This window comes from Benincasa hispida, chromosome 10 (assembly GCF_027475165.1).
Source record: "Benincasa hispida cultivar pf3 chromosome 10, pf3_genome.v1.1, whole genome shotgun sequence".
Classification (NCBI taxonomy): Eukaryota; Viridiplantae; Streptophyta; class Magnoliopsida; order Cucurbitales; family Cucurbitaceae; genus Benincasa; species Benincasa hispida.
The window spans coordinates 21,635,514-21,642,497 of NC_143487.1; positions in this window are offsets into that span (position 1 = coordinate 21,635,514).

The window sequence follows — 6,984 nt, forward strand, 5'->3', positions numbered from 1 at the left end:
ATATCTATAGTGAGGAGAGTGCAACTATTGAACTATAGTGGTGTGTCTTGGTGGTTAACAAATATTAATTAATTCAGTCTAAAGAGTTTAGCCAATTAATCTCAAATCGTTAGAGCTCATGATCTGTAGGTCCATAAGGTCCCTCGTAAAACATTAACACCTTGGATTAGTGAATTTAGTGATTTTGAAATGTTCAAAATCGAAATTAAGTTCAAATTTTAAGTGTTCAAATTGAATTTAGGTTTTAAATTTGAAGTGCTCAAATCGCAAATCAAGATCTAAATTTGAAGTGTTCAAATTTCCAGTTAGGGTTTCAATTTGAAGTGTTGAAATTGCAATTAGGGTTTGGATGATTATATTCGATACAAATAACATTTAATCTTGTTGAAATTAAATGAAATTGGAGAGTTTAAAATATTTAAATATTGATTTAAATATTGGTTACATAAATAGGATTCATGTTTAAAATTAGGTGTTTGATTAATTTAATATTTAATATTAAATTATTATTTAATTAATTAAAATTGTTTCATTAATTAAAATCAAATTAATTTTTCAATTTTCAATACAATTTTAGAAATTGATTTTTAAAATTGATTTAATTTTGAATTAAATCAAAATTAAATTGAAAATTAAATTGTGTTAGTGGAGAAATCCATAATTTTGAGTGATTAGGTGGATTAATCCCAACAACAACATCTAGCTCTTCAATTGAATGCCCTTTGAAGTGTCAAAGTGGCTGGCGTAAGAGTGCTTACATGTAATTGTTACATAAAAACTCAAATTTCTCAGATTGAAGGAGATGGCTATTGGAATTTGGGAAAAATCTATTGAAACTCTCTCTCTCTAAAACCCTCTTTATTACCTCACTCAATTCACTTGAATTCTGGGAAAAATCTATTGAAACTCTCTCTCTCTAAAACCCTCTTTATTACCTCACTCAATTCACTTGAATTCTGAGTTCCAACACTCAAACCAAGGTTGAGAATAGTAGAGAAGACACTCTTGGTGGTTTACTGTTGATTTGAAGGTCAAATTCGTGAAGAGCAGCTTGGATTTCGTAGAATTCTTCAAAGGTAAAAGTTCTAAAACTCTCTTCTATGAAAAATGTTTTCATGCATACTTTTAGAACTCAAATTATGTGTAATTAGAGTGCTTATTGATTCTGATTGCTTCCAAGATAAGAAAAACTAATAGGAATCCTATAACTTAGTATTCATCAGTTTTCATATAACTCATGTGTTATATTTTACCGTGTTTAACTCAGGGGTAAGATTTTATATATATCCTCAGTCAACTGTACAATCATCATAGACAAAATAGTCCAATCTAGTCAGTCAATGCCAGTAAGTCATGCAATTCAACCAATCATAAATTATCAGTCCCAACAGTTTAGAATAATCAGTCAAATCCGTTTTAACAGTCACAAGAAATAGTCCATGTAATTTTAAGTAACTAGTTCATGTATTCTTAAGTAAACAGTCCAAGTAATCTTAAACAAGCAATCTAAGTGGTAGGGACGACTGGTTCGAAGACGAACTAGTAGAAAGACACTTACCTCGGATTGAAATTCCAAAATTAATTCAGAAAATCAATCTCCAACTGAAACTTGTGTTAACGTTCCAATTGTTTGCTCCAAATTTATTTCAAACTTCAGTCAAAAAATCAAATTTACACATAAACTATAATTTAGGATTTAAAAATCCAATTCCCAAAATTTAATAGGGATTTTTCTCTCTAATTGACCTCTTTGGAATGAAGTAAATGATTTGGAATAAAATGCATGGTTGTATTTATGGAAGAAAAATAATCATAATTCTAAATTATTTAGTATTCCATAATTTGAAGTAGTAGATAGATTAGATTTCTTTTTGAATAAGACATTTTCTCTAATTAGGAAATCCATATTTTAATTAATTAGAAAATCCATAACCTAATTAGTTTGAAAATTCATATTTTAATTGAATTAGAAATTTCACAATTTAATTAAATTAGAAATTTCATGATCTAATTATTTCTAATTTAATTTAATTAAATCCAAAATAATCCAAAAATTCCAAATCTCTTATCAAATCTTTTCCAATTTTTTAGTTTTCAAATCTTTATCCAAAATAATTCAAAAATTTTCAATCTCTTTTCAAATTAATCTCAAACCAATTAACTTCTCTAATTAACTTAATTTTAACTACAAACCAAAATTAAAGAGAATATACAATCCAATAGTTGAAATAAATTTAAATCACACTTTCCCCCAAGTAAATTAATCCATTTTTTTCTTAAATTGAATAAAATTCTAATTCTTTACAAATATCCTTTAAATTAATTATCTTGCCTCCTAAATTAAACTCTTAGTCACAATTTATCAAAATAACGTCCAAATATTTCAAGATAATTTAATGAAAATTACCTGAAAAAATTCAAGATATTATATAATCTTAAAAAAAATATTTTTAAATTAAAATAATAATAATAAATTAATGCACGGATTTTTTAAATCCATTTTTAAAAGCTCAGGTACTAGAAAGGTATATTTTGGAAATTTAGGGACCAAATGAACCTATTCTAAAAAACTCGAGGACTAGTTTTGAAAATTTATGCACCAAACTCACATATGTTTTCAAAATCTAGGAAATCAAAAGGTAATTTTCCCTTTCCCCTTGGACAATTGACTATTAACTTTGGAATAATAACAAAAACACATTCGTTAATTTACATTTAAATTATGAAAGTTAAAAGGTGGAATCTACAATATCCAACTGTTAGAACCGTTTTTTGAGATTAATTGTGAATGAAATTGAGAAGCAAACAAGATAATAAAGTATTGAATGCTACAGTTATGTGAAGTGGTTATGGAAAGTAAGTCATAGATGCATGCTACAAATATTAACATCAAGATGTGACATTGCATTGTGTCCTATTTGTCCAAGCTCTAAATAAAGATACAAGCTTTGACACAGGACAATGTTGCCCTAATTAGCCTTCCCCACTTCAAATATTAAATAAATAATTAAAAAAAAAACTTGTGATCGTAAAAAAACTTTGGTTGAAAATGACTTTGAGCTTTTGGTCCATAGAAAAAGGAAAAAAAATAGTTTTTGAGAGAAAAAAGGTAGAAATTGTCCTACATTGAAAGATTTAGGCTTGGGAAGTGGATATACATATATATATATATATTATATATAATATATGCTTTCGAGAAACTGTGCTTCATATGAAAAAGATTTAGGTAGAAGTTGTCCTAGATTGAAAGATTTATTGTTACTATTGCCATTTATTTGATTGGAGGAGTGAGTTTGGGTAACTGTGCTTACATATGAAAAAGAAATAATTTTTTACTACTTATCCTTTTAAATTTTTATAAAAAAATTTAACTGTTTTATTACCGTTAAATTTTTATTTACCAAAATAAATGTGTTAATTGTAATTATCCCAGAATGTGTTTTTTTTTTCTCTTCCTCTTTTTAAAATAGGTTTGAGAAGCTTGTGAATACATATAAACTCTAGTTTCTCTTATCTTCTCTGTTTTCTACTGCCCACGTCGTTTTCAAACTAAATTTTCCGATTGATTCCAATTTGTTCTTCGACGAGTGCACGTCAGAGTTCAGGTGTTGTGTGAACCTTGAGGAGCAACTGACTTTTTCCGATATAGCACCGATGTTGCACCGTTTTTACTTTTAAGGTAGTGACTTTATCCACGACACAACAATCTTCATTTGGAATAACAACTTTTCGAAAATTTTGTTGATTTGGATTGCACACACATAAAATATAATATTTATGGACAAAAATTTAAACCTCACATTTTAGTTGTATAATAGTTGAGTTAGGTTCAAGTTAGCCTAATAATTTTATTGACCTAATTACTTATTATTTCAAATATCAAATATACAAAAGTTAGTAAATTTTAAGGGTTTTAATAACACTATTAAAGGGATTTTATAACAGTATCTTTAGTGTCGGTTGTCAACCGATATTAAAGTTTAAAATTCTTGTAGTGTATTATTATATTTCAACCTAGTAAATTTAAATTAAATAATGAACTTAATTCAAAGATTATTGACATGTACGAAAGTGTATCTAGAATTTTATGTCAAGGGTACAAATTTCTATATATATGTGTAATTTTAAATGGATTGAAGCAATATTCAAATTAAGTAACATCGATTAAGTTAAATTAAAATCCAGTACTTTCTAAACTTTTGAGTTGTGTTTGTTTGATCATCAAGCTTAAAAATGAATTTTAAAATGTGTTCAATAGAATTTTTAGCTTTTAAATTCGTTTAAATAGATTTTTGAATTTTTAATTTTATGTCTAATAGGTCCTAAGATTAATTGACATTTTCAACCTCCACTAATTTACGAAACACAAAATTGAAAGTAAAGTTCCATTAAGCATAAAATTTAATATTATATCTAAATGATCATTTAATTTTTTGAAAAAATTAGTATAAATTAGATACTTATTGGATATATATATATAAATTAAGAAATTTATTAGACACGAAATTTTAAACTAAGGAAACCTATTAAAAAAATTTGTTAAAATTCAGTGATTAATTAGATCCAAACATTAAATTTGAGTTTAAAGATGAAATTTGGTTTAGAGACCAAAATTTGTAATTTTGTTTATCAATTAGTTCTCAATAATAAACCATACGTATGATATCGATTTATTTAATACAAGGGCTAAAAAAATATGACTTTATATATACATACTTTTTAAAACTATTTTTATGTAGTTGATGTAAATTAAAATAAATAAATCATTTTAAAATTAGTTGATGCTTGGTTAAATTTTCAAAACTGATCGAGTCTCTATTAGTTTTCAAAGTTTTGAAAACATATCAACGTAGTATCTATTCTTGAATGTAAATGATTATTATAATTATTATATCAAATTCTCAAAAAATTAATTGAAAAGTAAGAATGAGAAATAATTTGAAGATTTATTGAAAATATATGAACTAAAAAGTACATGAGCCATAACAATGATGGTTTAGAGACCAAAATATGTCCTTTTTTTAACTTAAAGATAAATTTAATTTTGTTAAAGAAAATAGAAATTTGGTTAATTATGTAAGTTTTTTAAGTTATATTTATTATTGAAAAATTTTTATAGATAGAAAACATGACAAACTATTTACAAAAAATAGTCAAGAAAAAAATATTGATAGATACTAATAGACTTCTATCAGCGTCTATCAAAGAAGATTAAATTTTTCTATTTTATAATTTCCCTTATTTTTCTATTTTTGAAAATCACCCTTTATTATTATTATTAATAATAATCACGCGTTACCAAACTAGCAAAGAGGGATGGGCTAGGGGCTGTGGAATGGGTGTTGCGACGATGAGGGAAACTACATGGCGCAGGATGTAAGTATGTTGATCCTTACTGTTGGAAGTTTGGGCTATATCTGATGGGTTGAAGATTGAAGTTTATGCTTAGTCATTGTGGAGTCTGATAGCTTGACTGCAGTTCGATTACTGAAGGAAGAGGAGGTCAATCTAACTTCGATAGATTCTAGAGGTTAGTAGGGGCGGGATTAGGTATGAATTTGATAGCCCCAAAAAATATATCTGACCCAAACAATATATCAACAATCTATTAGGATCATCTCCAAGACAATCAACCAAATAATTGTACTCTAAAATACCACAAATTAATCACAAATTAATCACCAAGCAATCAACCAATAATGGATAACAACAAACCATAAAATTTTAGAAGACTAAAAGCAAAAAACACACACGAATTACATGTGAAAAACTCATTCGATGTGAATACTAAAAACCACGGGATTTGTCAACTTCTCTTATTATGATAAAATTGAGGGAAAAGAACTCAAATAAGTCATACAAAGATTCACTACCCACCAACATTTTCATACATAAGAGATCAACACTTGAAAGATAAAAAGAATGAAAAATCACCTAGTTTTATAGATTCTGTTCAGCAGCGATTATGGACAAACGAAAGCTCCAAACAACGATCCAACCACTCAAAATAAGATTCTATGTGTTGCGAACATATTGACTAAATTTCAGTACGATCCAACAGTTCAAACTCTAACAATCGATAACTTTGTAAAAGTTGTCGTTGAAAAATCGAAATGCACAACTCTCTATCTTTCTCCCCTATTTTCTGCCTCTTTTTTCACTCTTTTGCTCCCAAGGCCATATCACATCGAAGAAACCTTGGGCTTTCAAGATGGGCCAACCCAAAAATTAGCCCCAATTGGCCCAACATTTTGGGCTCACAAAACACAAGCTTAAAAAAAATTTGATGGTACAACAAGTGGGTTGGACACCCACAATAGAATTAAGTCGTTCCATAATCAAATGGCGGACTATTTGGTCAATTGGGAAATCAACAAGGTTCGATCACAAGTTTGGTGGGAGGATTTCCTATTTTAGATCTGTCAGATTTCTGAAGTGGATCATGGTTGTGCGAGTAACTCATAGAAATCAATTATGGGACTTTCAAGAATACAACAATATCAAGGCAAAGCCAATAACCACTAAACTAAAGAAGTATTGATCTTGGATATGTACACTTTTTAAGGTCAGGTGCTTAAATTTTCATATCTTACCTTTGTTATATAAAAAGAAAAAAAAAACACATTGCACTCTAACCCTAGAAAAAGCAATTGGAAATCAAAATTTGATTAAAGTGACTTTGATGGCTTAAAATAAGAAAGATTGATTCCGCATGTTACTTATATTTATGGGTTAACTGCATAAATGGAATTCAAGCACAAAATAATAAAATATGTAATACAAGGATAAAATAATTGTATATATAGAACAAAAAATGATAAAAGACCAAAAAATCAATGCCCAACAACCATTTTGCTTGCTACTTCCCATTTTTCTCAAATTGAAAGCTATCACTAATAGCAGTTATTAATGATAGCTATTGATAGCAACTATCAATGATATTCATCGATAGCTGCTATCAGTGATAGCTTTCAATTTGAGAAA